Source organism: Pteropus vampyrus, unplaced genomic scaffold (assembly GCF_000151845.1).
Source record: "Pteropus vampyrus isolate Shadow unplaced genomic scaffold, Pvam_2.0 Scaffold177, whole genome shotgun sequence".
NCBI classification, from domain to species: domain Eukaryota; kingdom Metazoa; phylum Chordata; class Mammalia; order Chiroptera; family Pteropodidae; genus Pteropus; species Pteropus vampyrus.
This window is the reverse complement of record NW_011888958.1, coordinates 2,833,401-2,849,585: the sequence shown is the minus strand read 5'-3', so window position 1 is coordinate 2,849,585 and position 16,185 is coordinate 2,833,401. Positions and strand designations below refer to the sequence as shown.

The 16,185-nt window shown below is 38.6% G+C and overlaps 1 long non-coding RNA gene across 1 annotated transcript; it reads right to left on the bottom strand.

The window, feature by feature from the left end:
- Nucleotides 1-605: 605 nt before the first annotated feature.
- On the bottom strand, nucleotides 606-10,405 carry LOC111746115. The gene is made up of 3 exons (XR_002782944.1): nucleotides 10,355-10,405; nucleotides 1,779-1,860; nucleotides 606-1,239 (listed from the first exon to the last, which is right to left on the bottom strand). It is a non-coding gene; the product is annotated as an uncharacterized LOC111746115 (long non-coding RNA).
- Nucleotides 10,406-16,185: the final 5,780 nt, after the last annotated feature.

Sequence of the window (16,185 nt, the reverse complement as noted above, 5' to 3'; positions counted from 1 at the left end):
AGCTGAAGGTTCTACATCATTGCCACTTGATCATAAGTAATCACGTCACCCCAATTATTTGTTTAGGCAACAATCATCTCACCCCCATCTGAAAATTTCCACAGTCAAGTCTTAATGGACAATGACAGACATACGCTTTGTGGAAGGAAGAAATTACTTGGGGAAAGGAATTTGTAGTGTTACATCAATACTGAAGGATTTCTCACAGCTGCGGGCCTTTGTACCAACACTCAGACTCTTGACTGGCCGTCTTCTTCATTCACCTTCCTGGTTCTCGAGTCCCACCAAGAAAAGCTCCAGATCCAGGTCATTTGGGAGGCAGAGTCTTAGCATCCTTCTCTGCCCACAGGTTGTGGCTTGTCTCACCTCAAGGATGCCCCGATTTTGAAGGTGAAGGAACCGTACAGCCTGGTCCCTTGCAAAGCCACTCCTGATGAATAACGAATACTGATTGGCTATGGCAGGGCCACAGAACTAGCTTCGAAACGTTTCTTCCTGCCCCTCAGTGCCGCCCCTTTCCTCCCGAGCCCCACCAAGAGGCCATCCTGGCCATGGATGCCACTGGATATCTACTGAGGGTCCAGAAAGCAGCTCTTCCTCTTCACAGAGACCAAGGAACAAAGAAAGGAAGGATTTTCGCCATCAGCATGGCCTCCAGGTTCTGAGTCTAGAAGTTTCCAGGGAGACTTGTAATAAATAACTTCTTCATAGCCTTTGTTCCTCTGTTGATTTCAGGATGCAGAGCCTAAGCTGGAGGCAGGAGGCTGTGAGATTTCTTAGAATACAATATATAGAAAACACCAAACTACACGTAGGTAACCAATAGGTGGTCACAAAATGGCTTCCCTTACAGTGGAAACCAGTGAGAGGGTCTCAGTGCTGGGGTAAACGCAAGAAGGCTCCACGGGGCTGGGGCTGGGGTTGTTCTTCAACAGTGCAAGATCCTTCTGGTAGAAACAAGGAGTGGGTAGCTGAAGTGCTGAAACCTGTGTGTGGCAGGTAAGAAGGTACCTCACCCTCTTGGTTCCACGTGCCCATGCCCTCCGTGATTACTGGTTTTCCTTACAGGTGGTCTGTCTGGATACATGGAAGTAGGGGCTTTATCTGGCTTGAACTGGGCTCTGGCTCAGCCTCTCCAGCAGCAAGTCACCTGCTGTGACCTGGGGCCCTAGGCTTGGCAGCCAAAGGCTGAGGCTTTTTCTTTGAGCAGTTCCCAGCATAAATGGCAGCTCCAGCTTCCTACAAGAAACAAAACGGCATTTACTAGCAGGGCCTCTCCCAACTCTCAAGCCCCACCCCTGGGCTCTAACTTCTCGTAAGCCTTGTTCTCTTTCGACTTTCACAAGTCAGAGAAGAAGTCCCAGTCATGAAAACATGCTGGAATTTGGAGCTCAGCAGAGATTAAGTGCTGCTCAGAAAATAGTAAGTGCTCAGAGACGATCAGCTGAACTGTTGTACAGACCCTCGCTCCTTAATGGTGCCTCTTCACCAGCATCTCTGGGCCTGAGCCAGTTTCCCTTGAAGCTCACATCTCCCACCTTCTCAGCCATATGTCTAGGAAACATCTCCTCCATCCTCAGGTTGAAATTTCAGCTGGTCGAACTGTGCCTCAGTTTTCTCATCTGTGAAATGATAGTGGTCATACCTGCCTCCTAGGACTGTGATGATTAAATGAGACAGGACATGTAAAGTCCTTAGCACGAGGCCTGCACCATAGTGAGGGCTCAGTAAGTGGTAGTAGTAGCTGTTGTTGTGATTGTCAGCTTCATCGGCATTACCTTCTGGGGGCTCAGCCACAGGAGGATTTAAACAGTACATGTGGTAGCCACGGTCACAGTCGTCACAGAAAAGTAGCTGGTCCTGGTGGAATACAGAGTAGTGGCAAGGAGAGAGAGACTGAATTATTTAAAGCCAACATCTGGCCCCCCCTCGTCTACCAGCCTGACTTCCACAGATCAGCCTCCCTGATCGCCCCTTTCCAGAGTCCATTTAGAGTCTTAAATATTGTCTGAACATGCCCTGTGCTTTGCCCACACCTGGAATTTCGCACCACCCCCCCCCCACTACCACCACCGCCTATACAAATCCTACCCCCACTTTAGGGCTCTGCTCAAATCATACCTCCTCCAAGAAACCTTTCTGGACCACCTCACATCTATGCTAAAAGGGATTCATTATTCTTCTGGACTCTCATAGTCAATAACTCAGTTTCCATAAGGGCAGGAAACTAAATTTATACATTTCTATATTCCCCATGATGATCGCCCAGTACATAGAAAGTACTTTAAATTGTTTAAAAATTTTACTTGAATTCCTCTAAACCTCACTCTTTCCCTCTGTGAAAAGGGCAACAACCATACTTGGTGGTAACGTCTATGACACCTCAGAACCATTTCGGGATTTTATTGAGTTAATGTAGAGAAAGACAAGCAAAGCCCTTCTATAGTTCCCAAAATCCTCCTCAAGAGCTGAAGGCTGCAGCCCAGGTGAGACTGGACCCTTCAGCTGTGGTTCACTTCCAAGGATACAGTATGCACTTTTGCTCTACAGTACCTTCTGCCTGCAAGCTCTCCCAGTTCCTGACCACTTCTCTTCTGTACCATTCCCAACATACCTTTCAAGTTTCCAAGCCCTTTTTTCCCATAAAGACTTCACTAATCAACCCCCTGGAAGTTCTCTGTCCCCACTTGCATCCTCACAGTGTTTTCCTTTTCTTATTTACATTTAATTGCATTTTCCTTTATGTTATAAAGCCTGGTATGTGGTAGATATCTACATATAATTGTTCTGTTGACTAGTTCATTTGGAACACACTTCTTTAGTCCACTCCTTTATGGACTATATGGTTCTTGGGGCAGAACCTTATCTTATTCATCTGTATCTCCTTAGTGTTTGCGATCTGGTCCCTATTTTCCAGTTTCAGCCCTGTTCTTTTCAGTGATCTTTGGACCTGCTTCAATGACATATAAGATATTTGCAAAATAAAGTTTTATATCAAATCTCACCTTGGCTCTCACAAGTACAGAGATCCTGAAAAAAAAGTAGATATAGAAGTTGGAAACCCTGGTGAGCAAGCAACGAGGCAGGAAAACCTTTTTTTATATATATCATGGGGCAATGGGAAGCTTTTGAAGAGTTAGCAATAGAGGAGTGACATGGTCAAACTTGTGATTTAGAAAGATCTCACTAGCTAATGTGCAAGAATAGATATCCAGGTGGAGAGAGGTTGCTTCTAGAGGACTGAGACTGCTTAAAAGACTACTATAGCCATCTAGGTGAGAGATGATGTTGGTCTGAACTAGGGCTATGGCATGGGAGAAAGAAAAGTATCGTGGTCCCATTTAAGAGTCATTGATTAGATGTGGAGAGTGATAGGGAAGAACTCAAGAATATCTCGTGGGTTGTGGCTTGGACAGCAGGCCAAACGATGCAGCTACCCATTGAGACATGGGCAGAGGAGCAGACCTGTCTGAAGGAGAGGGCGACTTCAGCTATAGACAAGTTCTATAGACCTACAGATCACCCACAAGTGATGCCCTGGAGGCATTTGGGAATCAGATCATTTGCAGATGCCCTGGGCTTGAGAGAAGGATTTGGGAGTCTTTTGTGATTAGATGAGAGTGGAGGTCATAGGAGAGGAAGCCCAGAATGTGTGAGAGCAGATGTCCTTGAACTTGTGCTCACAGAGGAGTATTCATGAACTCCTTGAAATTATATGCACGACTTTGTGTATAGGTGGAAATAAATGTACATTTTTCTGAAGAAATAGTGAATCCATAGCTGTCATTGAATTTTTTGAAAAATCAAGGACTCATAAAAAGTTACTGAGAAAAAAGCCAAGAATAGACCCTCGGGGAACACCAAGGGACAGGGAGAGAAAAAAGAGGCTAAGAAGCAGTCAGAGAAGATGAAAACAGAACAGTATGGTTTACTCCAAAAAAGTTGCACCGTGCTTGTCAGAGCAGAAGTGAGCTATGTGACAATATGATTTAGGGATAACGTGAAGAAAAACAAGTTAGGATGAGGACAGAAAATATGAAGAGACTTGTCAGAAACGGTATTACTAATGTTCTAAAGACACTGACACTGATAAGCCCTACTATAGTGCTGACACGAGAAATACAAGAAGGTAGAATCCCCTAGATTGAACTTTCCCATAGGGAAATAATGTACCTGTGGGTTTAAAAGCTTTTTTCCTGGATTGATCATTGTCTAGCACCATATTTTCTTCTTTTCCATCTGCTTTTTGGGATAATTGCCTGTCAAAACCACCAAGAACCCCCAGCTCATGCTAACCCCCATGAAAAACACAATTTAAGGGCCTCTGGCTCCCAAGTATCCAAGAGCCAGGATGTACCCATGGCTGCAGTTACAGAAAAATGGGATTCCCATTCTGGGATGTGCAGGATATGTCCCTGACTATATGAGAGGATCTCTATTCCCCAATCAGCCTCACTCCTCGATTCCTCTCCTAAGGCTTTCCCAAGTCAACAAAAAAAACCTCTGCATTGACACTACTTATAAAGCAAAAGACCAGAATCAACCCAAATGTCCATCAATAAAAGACTGCTTGAATAAACTAATGAAGAACTATGCAGCTATAGGAAGAGATGAAGACTATGTCTATATATTGCTGTAGAGTATTCTCTAGGATATTCAGTAGAAAAGAAAGGTAAAGAAAACATGTATATCTGTTACTGTTTTCTAAAAAAAAAAAAATGTGTTTATTTTCTTTTGGATTTGTGTGCGCATACATGTGCTTACATTGAAACAGAATGGAAAGATAAACTGTAATTTTTTTTTTAATTGTCATCTAGAAAAAGAATGAGAGGATAGTGTGAAAGAGGACAGTGTGAAAGAAGCTAGATTTCTTTGAATATATTGTTTATTTTATAGATTTGATTTTGGAACCAGTAAATATTTTACATAGCCATAAAGCAAAATTCACATTGTAATCATCCCTAAAAACAAAGGAAAAATTATACAAATTAATCTAATGATGCATTAATTGATGGCATAACTACAAAGAAAGAAACTATTACAAGTGACTTTAAGACAAGTAGTTTCGCTGTACATCCGTAGTTGAATATATCTAAGGACATAAATAAGAGCAAATATGCAAATATACATTTCTTTTCAGAAATTATATTGTTGATGGTAATAGTGGAATTGGTATTCTGAGACTTCGTGTGTGTTAAATGAGTGATTATGTTAGTATTGAAAAGAAACAATTTTGACGTAGAGATATATATGAAACTATAGATGTAAGATTGATGAGGTTAAGTAAAAACCCTGGGTATCAGTATAAATTCATGGTGTATTTAACTTTAAGACAAGCAAAACGTATTTTCTAGCTCTGTCCATGGAAAATGCCTCAAAACAATAACTAACACAGTAAAAATTAGCACCCCTAGCTCCCATATCATGTTCTCTAAAGATCATTGCCCATTGAAAGGAATCAGAGTCCTTGGAGAAATGGCTGATTTCAGATCTGGAGCTTGAAGTGAATAAATATTTTTACATATTGGAAAGCAAGGAAACTACCAAACTACTGGGATCATGAAGACTTAGTGTGTCTGAGTCAAAAACCAAAAACCAAAAAACAAAACAAAACAAAAAAACCTCGGGATCTAACCTGATTATGTTCCCACTGGCCAAAGAAGAGCCTATTTTTAACTGTAATGAACTGAAACAAATAAAAATGTTTAAATCTTTGAGTTCATAAAGATACTTAAAAAAAAACTTTGTCATGTCACCTTTGGAAGATGCTAGAAAACTTCCCATTATCTTTTAATTCATTATTATGAAATAATTTTAGTCTTAAAGAAAAGTTACCAAAATGGTAGAGTTCCTGTACATACTGTACTCAGCTTCCTCTGTTGTTAACATCTTACATTACCATGGCACAACCATGAAAAGCAGGAAATCACCATTAGCATGATACCATTGACTAATCTGCAGACCTCATTTGAATCTCATCAGTTTTCCCACTTATGTCCCTTTTCCCAGGATCCACCATTGCCTTTAGTTGTCATGCTTTCTTAATGTCCTTGAATCTGGGACAATTCCTTGATTTGTCTTTCATAACCCTGACACTTCTGAAGACTCTAGGCCAGTGAGTTTTGAGTGTTTTTGTTTTGTTTTGTTTTGTTTTGTTTTTGGTTGGTTGGTTGGTTGGTTTTTTAGAGTCAAAAGGGAAGTTTATTAGAAAAAAGGTAACACTCCACAGACAGAGCATGGTCTCCTCTCAGAGGCAGAGAGTGAGAGGGACCTCTAGGCCAGTGACTTTATGGAATGTCACTTAATTTGAGTTTGTCCAAAACAACTACGAAAGAGATGTTATGCCCGTCTCAGTGCATTGTATCAGGGGAAACTAATACTTTTATTACTTGTAATGTTACTCTGATCATATAGTTAAGGCAGTGTCTGTCAGTTTTTTCACTGTAAATTATGATTTTCCATTTGAAATATAGTAATAAGTAACCTGGTAGAGGAACTACTTTGAGATTATGCAAATATTCTGTTTCTCATCATATTTTTGCCCACTAACTTTAGCCTTAATTGATGGTTCTGCTTACAACAGCCGTAACTGTGATATTTGCCTGAAGAAGATTTCCTTCTTCTCTCTATATTTATCAATTGGAATTCTTCTCTAAGGAAGAGTTTACCTATACTCCATTCATTCATTCATTCATTCATTTAAATATCAGTATGGATATTTGTTTTGTTCTTTGGGTTATAATCCAGTATTATCATTATTTACTTTGTTACTCAAAATGTCCCAAATCTGGCCATTAGGAGTTCCTTCAAATGGTTTGTGGGTCTTTTAGACTTGCCCTATCAATTTTTGAGCACTTCCTCACTTTCTGATACCATAGGATGCTCCAGGATCCTCTTGTATTTTCCCAGCTCCAGCCCTGGCATCAGCCATTTCTCCAAAGATCCCTGGTTCCAATTATTGGAGAATGCTGCAGTTGACCCTTGCACAACACAGGTTTTAACTGGATGAGTCCACTTACACATGGACTTTTTTTCATTAAGTACTGTAAATGTATTTTCTCATCCTTTTAATTTTTCTTAATAACATTTTCTTTTTTCTAGCTCACTTGATTATAATAACATGTGTTAATAGACTGTTTATGTTATTGGTAAGGCTTCCAGTCAACAGTAGGCTGTTAGTATTTAAGTTTTAGAGGAATCAAAAGTTATTCACAAATTTTCAACTACATGGGGGGTTGGCACCCCTAACTCCCATATTGTTCAAGGGTCAACTGTATTTAGAAACCAATATCTAGAAGCTATGAGTCATCATTGCTTCTGGGTTGTCATTGTTTCTAGGCCTTCCTAGCCGACAGAGTTAGAAAAGAAATGTATATGTAGTTACACACGTACACATATATTTATTTTGGTATCTATCTATATTTATGTATACTTAGAGATAGCTATAGATACATAATATATGTAAACATATTTATAATGCATTATATTAAAAATCACAAATTCATACTGATACACCCTATTCCGACCCAACATCACAAGGTTCAGTTTAGCTTTCCCCCTTTATTTGAATATTTTTTCTCTGACATTGAGAAAACTGACTTTCATTATTCACAATATATAGTTATTAGTTCAGACCCGTATACATGTAAAGTAGTTTCAGAATGACTAACTCACATGCCAGTGAAAAACAAATTTACTATCTAGAGTACAAAATTTGTATAGTTATTTCTGTCTTTAGTCTTAAAATACACAAATAAGACTTTCCAAAGTTACTTAAGTTACGTCAGTATGATTATGTTGCCTGTTTATATTATAGTTAATTTCATTGGTTATTGTTCATATTCCATTTTCATTTCCCCCAACATCTTGGTCGATTTTCAGTATTTATCTACCATAGGGTATGTGAAACAACACCTGGTTCTAACATTCAGAGCTATACAAAAAGGCATTCTCCGAGAAGTATCACCCTCCCTTACCCCACTATCCCACTCCATTTTCCCCAATCTTTCTAACCCATTCCCACTCACTCCTGTGGAGAACCAATCTCTTTAGTTTCTTGGTTATCCTTCCTGTATTCCTTTTCCACAAGTGAACAGACGTATGTATATTTTTATGTCTTTCTTTCAAGAATGGTAGCATACTATAGATATAGATACTTTTTCTTAACTTTTTTCACTTAACAATATATCCTAAAATCACTCCATATTAATTAATAAATAACTGCCTCATTTTTTTTTAACAGCTGCATAGTACTCCATTGTATGGCTGGACCATGATTATTCAACCATTCTTTTGCGTAGGAACATTTTGGTCATATCCAATATATTGCAAGTAAGTACAAACAATGCAACCCTGAATAACCTTATGCATGTGTATTTTCATAGTGTTGTGAGTATACCTTTAGGGTAGATTCCTATAGGTGAGATTGCTAAGTCAATAGGTTAAGTGCATAGTAGTTGTGTTAGGTATTGCTAAATTTCCCTCCATAAGGATTGTACCACTTTATAGTCCCAGTGACAATGTATAAAGGGGACAGTTTTCCCACAGTTTCATCAACAGAATGTATTGTAATACTTTCTAATTTTTTTCTTTTCAATTTTATAAGCAATAGAATCTCCATGTTATTTTAATTTGAACTTCTTTAATTAAAGTGGATTTGAGCTCTTTTTTAATGTTTAAGGACCATTTTTATCATTTGTGAATTGTCTCATGTCTCTTTCCCATTCTCTGTCAAGTTTCTGGTCCCTTGTCCCTCACATTTTAAGAGCTTTTTATATATTAGGGATATTGGTCCTTTATCTGTGTATATGCTGCAAATATTTTTTCTCAGTTTGTCAGTTGTCCTTTTACTTTATCGTGACTTTTACTATGTAAATTTTTATGTGGTCAAATTTGTCAATATTTTCTTTTATTGCTTCTGAATTTTGAGTCAAAAAATCGTTCTTTATATTTAAAATAAAGAGGAATTTATTCACGTTTCTTCTAGTACTAATATGGTTTTAGTTTTTATATTCAGATCCCCAGTCCATTTGGAGATTGTTCTTACATATTATGTGAGATATGGACCTAATTTTCTCTTTCCCCAAATAGTTACCCTATTGTCCCCAGTACCATTCATAAAAATGTTCATCTTTGATCCAGTAATTTTAGATGCAACCTTTATTCTACATGAAATGTCCATATGTAGTTGATTCGATTTATGGGTTTCCTATTCTATTGCATTGGTCTATTAGTATACTGTTTTAATTAGAGAGGCTTTATAACATGTTTTAACATCGGAAGGGCTAGTCTTCTCTCATAATTTGTTGTTTTTCAATGCTTTTTTTTTATTTTTTTATTTTTGGCTATTATTGCATGTTTGTTTTTCCATTTGAACTATAGTATCACCTTGTCTCATTCCACAAAAAAAAAAAAGCTATTGATGTTTTTACTGGGCTTGAATTAAATTTGTAAATTAACTTAGAAGAATTAACATCTTTATAATGCTGAGTCATTCTATTCAAGATCACACGATGTCTTAACATACATTTGCTCAAGTCTACTTCTATATCTTTTCAAAAGTGTTTTAAAATTTTATTCATATAGGTTTTGCACATTTACTGTTAAGCTTATTTCTAAGTATTTCTTCTTTATTGCTATAGGAAGTAGAGATTCTCTACTGTTATGTCCTCTAACTGGTTATTATTTGTGTATATGAAGGTTATTAATTTTTTGTATGGTAATTTTATATCCTGCTACTTTTAATGTAGCATCCTCTGTTGAGTTAGCTTTATCATTGATTCTCTTGGGTTTTTCAGATATACTATTATAGTTTATGAAATAAAGAGTTTTACTACTTTGCTACCATTCTTATGCTTCTAGTGGATAGCTCTTGTCTAATTGCATTAGCTAATATCTCTAAAATAATAATGAAAATAGTAGAGATAGTGAGCATCCTTATCTGGTTCCTGATCTTGTAGAAGTGCCTCTAGTGTTTCCCCATTAAGTAAGATAATGGTTTTAGTTTTAAGGTATAAAAAGTTTATCATGTTAAGAAAGTATCTCACAGTTTCTATTTTCTCAAGTGTTTTAATCATGAATAGGTGTTGGAATCACCCTGTTATTTTGAAAAGCAATATATAAAGGAAAAGATCAAGTATTTATCCTGCCTTTTTTATATATTCTATTCTTGGGGGTAACAAAGGTCCCTGTGCTACCAGGGTCCCAGATGTTCTAGAGTCAGAGGGAAAGGGGAGGTCTTGACCGACACTTTCCCCAGGAGCCCAGTGACAAGAGTCTTGGCTTCCTCTCCACCCCTCAAAGAACTCCCAGCTCCTTGTATTTCTCCCTTTTGCAAAGGAAGCCCCAAACTTACATCATTCTCCGAGGTCCCACAGAGGATGCAAGATTTGCACTCTATGCACTGCCACTTGTAGGTCTTGACAGCCTCAGTCATGTTCAGGGTAAACTGCAGGCAGGTCGGGTGACCTAGAGGAAGCAGAAATGGCAGCATTAGGGCCAGAGGGTCTGACTTGTCATCCCTCAAGACCACTAACTGAAAACACATTTGTGCCCAGATTGGAGGGAGGGCACGAGAAACATACATTGGGAAACAGACCAGGGGCCCTGATGGTGTCCTACCCACACTCATACCACTACCCAGTTATATCAGATCAAGGCTTAAAGAGAAAGACAAGCATTAACCCTTTCACCAGGGATAGGTGCCATCCAAATCCTCGTAGTTTCAGAATGACTAACTCACATGCCAGTGAAAAACAAATTTACTATCTAGAGTACAAAATTTGTATAGTTATTTCTGTCTTTAGTCTTAAAATACACAAATAAGACTTTCCAAAGTTACTTAAGTTACGTCAGTATGATTATGTTGCCTGTTTATATTATAGTTAATTTCATTGGTTATTGTTCATATTCCATTTTCATTTCCCCCAACATCTTGGTCGATTTTCAGTATTTATCTACCATAGGGTATGTGAAACAACACCTGGTTCTAACATTCAGAGCTATACAAAAAGGCATTCTCCGAGAAGTATCACCCTCCCTTACCCCACTATCCCACTCCATTTTCCCCAATCTTTCTAACCCATTCCCACTCACTCCTGTGGAGAACCAATCTCTTTAGTTTCTTGGTTATCCTTCCTGTATTCCTTTTCCACAAGTGAACAGACGTATGTATATTTTTATGTCTTTCTTTCAAGAATGGTAGCATACTATAGATATAGATACTTTTTCTTAACTTTTTTCACTTAACAATATATCCTAAAATCACTCCATATTAATTAATAAATAACTGCCTCATTTTTTTTTAACAGCTGCATAGTACTCCATTGTATGGCTGGACCATGATTATTCAACCATTCTTTTGCATAGGAACATTTTGGTCATATCCAATATATTGCAAGTAAGTATAAACAATGCAACCCTGAATAACCTTATGCATGTGTATTTTCATAGTGTTGTGAGTATACCTTTAGGGTAGATTCCTATAGGTGAGATTGCTAAGTCAATAGGTTAAGTGCATAGTAGTTGTGTTAGGTATTGCTAAATTTCCCTCCATAAGGATTGTACCACTTTATAGTCCCAGTGACAATGTATAAAGGGGACAGTTTTCCCACAGTTTCATCAACAGAATGTATTGTAATACTTTCTAATTTTTTTCTTTTCAATTTTATAAGCAATAGAATCTCCATGTTATTTTAATTTGAACTTCTTTAATTAAAGTGGATTTGAGCTCTTTTTTAATGTTTAAGGACCATTTTTATCATTTGTGAATTGTCTCATGTCTCTTTCCCATTCTCTGTCAAGTTTCTGGTCCCTTGTCCCTCACATTTTAAGAGCTTTTTATATATTAGGGATATTGGTCCTTTATCTGTGTATATGCTGCAAATATTTTTTCTCAGTTTGTCAGTTGTCCTTTTACTTTATCGTGACTTTTACTATGTAAATTTTTATGTGGTCAAATTTGTCAATATTTTCTTTTATTGCTTCTGAATTTTGAGTCAAAAAATCGTTCTTTATATTTAAAATAAAGAGGAATTTATTCACGTTTCTTCTAGTACTAATATGGTTTTAGTTTTTATATTCAGATCCCCAGTCCATTTGGAGATTGTTCTTACATATTATGTGAGATATGGACCTAATTTTCTCTTTCCCCAAATAGTTACCCTATTGTCCCCAGTACCATTCATAAAAATGTTCATCTTTGATCCAGTAATTTTAGATGCAACCTTTATTCTACATGAAATGTCCATATGTAGTTGATTCGATTTATGGGTTTCCTATTCTATTGCATTGGTCTATTAGTATACTGTTTTAATTAGAGAGGCTTTATAACATGTTTTAACATCGGAAGGGCTAGTCTTCTCTCATAATTTGTTGTTTTTCAATGCTTTTTTTTTATTTTTTTATTTTTGGCTATTATTGCATGTTTGTTTTTCCATTTGAACTATAGTATCACCTTGTCTCATTCCACAAAAAAAAAAAAGCTATTGATGTTTTTACTGGGCTTGAATTAAATTTGTAAATTAACTTAGAAGAATTAACATCTTTATAATGCTGAGTCATTCTATTCAAGATCACACGATGTCTTAACATACATTTGCTCAAGTCTACTTCTATATCTTTTCAAAAGTGTTTTAAAATTTTATTCATATAGGTTTTGCACATTTACTGTTAAGCTTATTTCTAAGTATTTCTTCTTTATTGCTATAGGAAGTAGAGATTCTCTACTGTTATGTCCTCTAACTGGTTATTATTTGTGTATATGAAGGTTATTAATTTTTTGTATGGTAATTTTATATCCTGCTACTTTTAATGTAGCATCCTCTGTTGAGTTAGCTTTATCATTGATTCTCTTGGGTTTTTCAGATATACTATTATAGTTTATGAAATAAAGAGTTTTACTACTTTGCTACCATTCTTATGCTTCTAGTTGATAGCTCTTGTCTAATTGCATTAGCTAATATCTCTAAAATAATAATGAAAATAGTAGAGATAGTGAGTATCCTTATCTGGTTCCTGATCTTGTAGAAGTGCCTCTAGTGTTTCCCCATTAAGTAAGATAATGGTTTTAGTTTTAAGGTATAAAAAGTTTATCATGTTAAGAAAGTATCTCACAGTTTCTATTTTCTCAAGTGTTTTAATCATGAATAGGTATTGGAATCACCCTGTTATTTTGAAAAGCAATATATAAAGGAAAAGATCAAGTATTTATCCTGCCTTTTTTATATATTCTATTCTTGGGGGTAACGAAGGTCCCTGTGCTACCAGGGTCCCAGATGTTCTAGAGTCAGAGGGAAAGGGGAGGTCTTGACTGACACTTTCCCCAGGAGCCCAGTGACAAGAGTCTTGGCTTCCTCTCCACCCCTCAAAGAACTCCCAGCTCCTTGTATTTCTCCCTTTTGCAAAGGAAGCCCCAAACTTACATCATTCTCCGAGGTCCCACAGAGGATGCAAGATTTGCACTCTATGCACTGCCACTTGTAGGTCTTGACAGCCTCAGTCATGTTCAGGGTAAACTGCAGGCAGGTCGGGTGACCTAGAGGAAGCAGAAATGGCAGCATTAGGGCCAGAGGGTCTGACTTGTCATCCCTCAAGACCACTAACTGAAAACACATTTGTGCCCAGATTGGAGGGAGGGCACGAGAAACATACATTGGGAAACAGACCAGGGGCCCTGATGGTGTCCTACCCACACTCATACCACTACCCAGTTATATCAGATCAAGGCTTAAAGAGAAAGACAAGCATTAACCCTTTCACCAGGGATAGGTGCCATCCAAATCCTCCTGCCCTAAGAGCATGTCTCCCTAGAGGTATAGTTAATTACAAGGTCAGAAAATGGTGATCAGAGAGAAAGAGAAAAGATATTACATAGCACACGCACAAGGCAGCACCGTAAGAGTCACCCATACTATCTCCCGGTCCAGCATCAATTATGGCAGGAACAACACATAAAACTTATTTGGAATTGGGCTTTCTGATCTACAACGTTGCTCACACTGCCTCAGGGAGCAGGGGAGGAGTTCAGAGGGAGCATATGAGGTTTTTAGGGGGCTCTGTAAGGCATTGCACTGTCATCAAAAGCATCCATGACCATACCCAGGAGATTAGCAGGAGCCCACACTCTGCATAACACCAGGCACCATAGGGGTGAGTGGCTTGGCAGGGAGGGCCAAAAAGTGCAGCATCACAGCAAAGGGCACACAATGGCCAGGTCTATCCTAAAAGGGCTGGTTGCTGGCTCTAACTCTTTTCTTCATCTCAAGTATTATGTTAGCCAAGCCAATAGCAAGATCGGGGAGAGACATTAAGCTGTTGACCTTAGAGCCCACAGCCCCAGTGGGCCAACACTAAGGCTTGGCCTACAGAGCTGGACTCTTTTCTCAGCCATAGCTCATCCAAAAGAGAGACACTGGCAGTGAGGACAGCTATACCTATAGAATATGAAGACCCTTGACCTTCTACTTGGCAGGGAAAGGAAACTTGGATGATGATCCCAGGTTTCCCAGTGCTGTGAATCACACAAGAATGTGCCCAGAGGATCCAGGGCAAAGCCCATTACTGACTCTGTCACAAAAGAATTGACAGCTTTGCCTACTGCTGGGGTTCACCCTTCTTGAGCTCCCAACTCTGCCAAACCCACCATATAGTGCATTGCTTTGCCTCTTCTGCATAAGGGATTATGTGCTTCCAAAGAAGGATACTAGAGACAGGGGACACCAATTAGAGTGAGTTTCACTAACCTAGTGCCCTTCAAGAGATGGTCAGGATCCTGAGTGGTACCACCACCCCTTGGCAAAGCCACATCACAGTAAGAGGCCCCCATTTCCTCCCTTCTAATTCCTCAGAGAGCTGGTTGCATCATGATCATTAGGAGGAAAAACTATTTGGTCAATATAAAGACCCTTCAAATTTGGGGCTCTAACGATGCAAACCACATTGAGTTATCTCTGAGTGAGAGTGGGGATGGAAATGACTTATTCATGGGGGATCTGGGAGGGACTCTTAGCAAAGAGAAGGTGGAAGCATCAAGGAGAAGGCTGATGTAAAAACTTTTCAAGTACTTCTCAGGTGCCATCCAACTTACAGACTCCCATAGCTCTAGAGTAGTAACCTTCTCAAAGTGACATCTTGGCAATGACTCAGAGAAAGAAGCCTGACATTAAAAGCCTAGATGAACATTCACCTGATATTCTTGAAAGCATCTCAAAGATCTAAGAAGAACACTGGCCAGGGTTGTTCCCTACTCTAATCTCTCAGAGAGAATACTAGTATGGAATAGGAGAGAAAATACTAGTTTGAGATTCTGAGTGGTATGGGCCATAGATGCTCGGATTCTCAGATAGGGCATCTTTGGGAAGGCTGAAGATGAGTTCATAGAGCAGATATCTATATAAGCAAATTGACTCTGCCCAGTTCCATGGTCTCAGGTCACACCCCAGCCACAACTAGTGAGCTACCAATAATTAATTATTCATGAACTTGTTTGTGAACAAGTATTTGTTGAGCACCTGTTAGACCAGCCATTGGACTATATAGAAAAGATACAGTGGTGAGCTAGACACCACAAACCCTCTAGTCAGAGAGAACTCAAATTAATGAACTATACACATATCTATTTACTTACAAATGTGCGATAGGTACTATGAAGGAAAATCATAATTGATAATGCAAACAAATCACAGAAGCCGACCTAGTCTGAGGTGTCAAAGAAACATTCCCTGAGAAAGACAATGTCTGGCAGGTGAGGAGGATTTAGCTGGGAGGGTTCCCACCGAGGAGAACAGCACACGTGGACGCTCTGAGCAGTGGAGGAGCTTGGCAAATTAAAAGGAAGGGAAAAGCTAGTGAGCAGAGACTAGTGAGCAGAGACTAGTGAGCAGAGAACAGTACCATGAAGGAACAGTAACAAGTGGGTTTTGGAAAAGGCAAGAGGCGGCAGGCAGAGTAGTTGGAGCCAGATTACGCTCGTAGCTTTTATTTAAAGATTCAGAGCTTTAAAATCATTACAGGGTTTTAAGCAAGGCAGTAACTAGATCATGTGTTTTAAAGAAAAGTACTTTAGCATCAGGGATCTTTGGAATGATGAAGCAGTTCTGTATCTTTACTGTGATGATGGTTTCATATGTGATAAGATTGCATAGAATTATACATGTGTGTGCATGTAGAAACCAATAAAATGTGAAT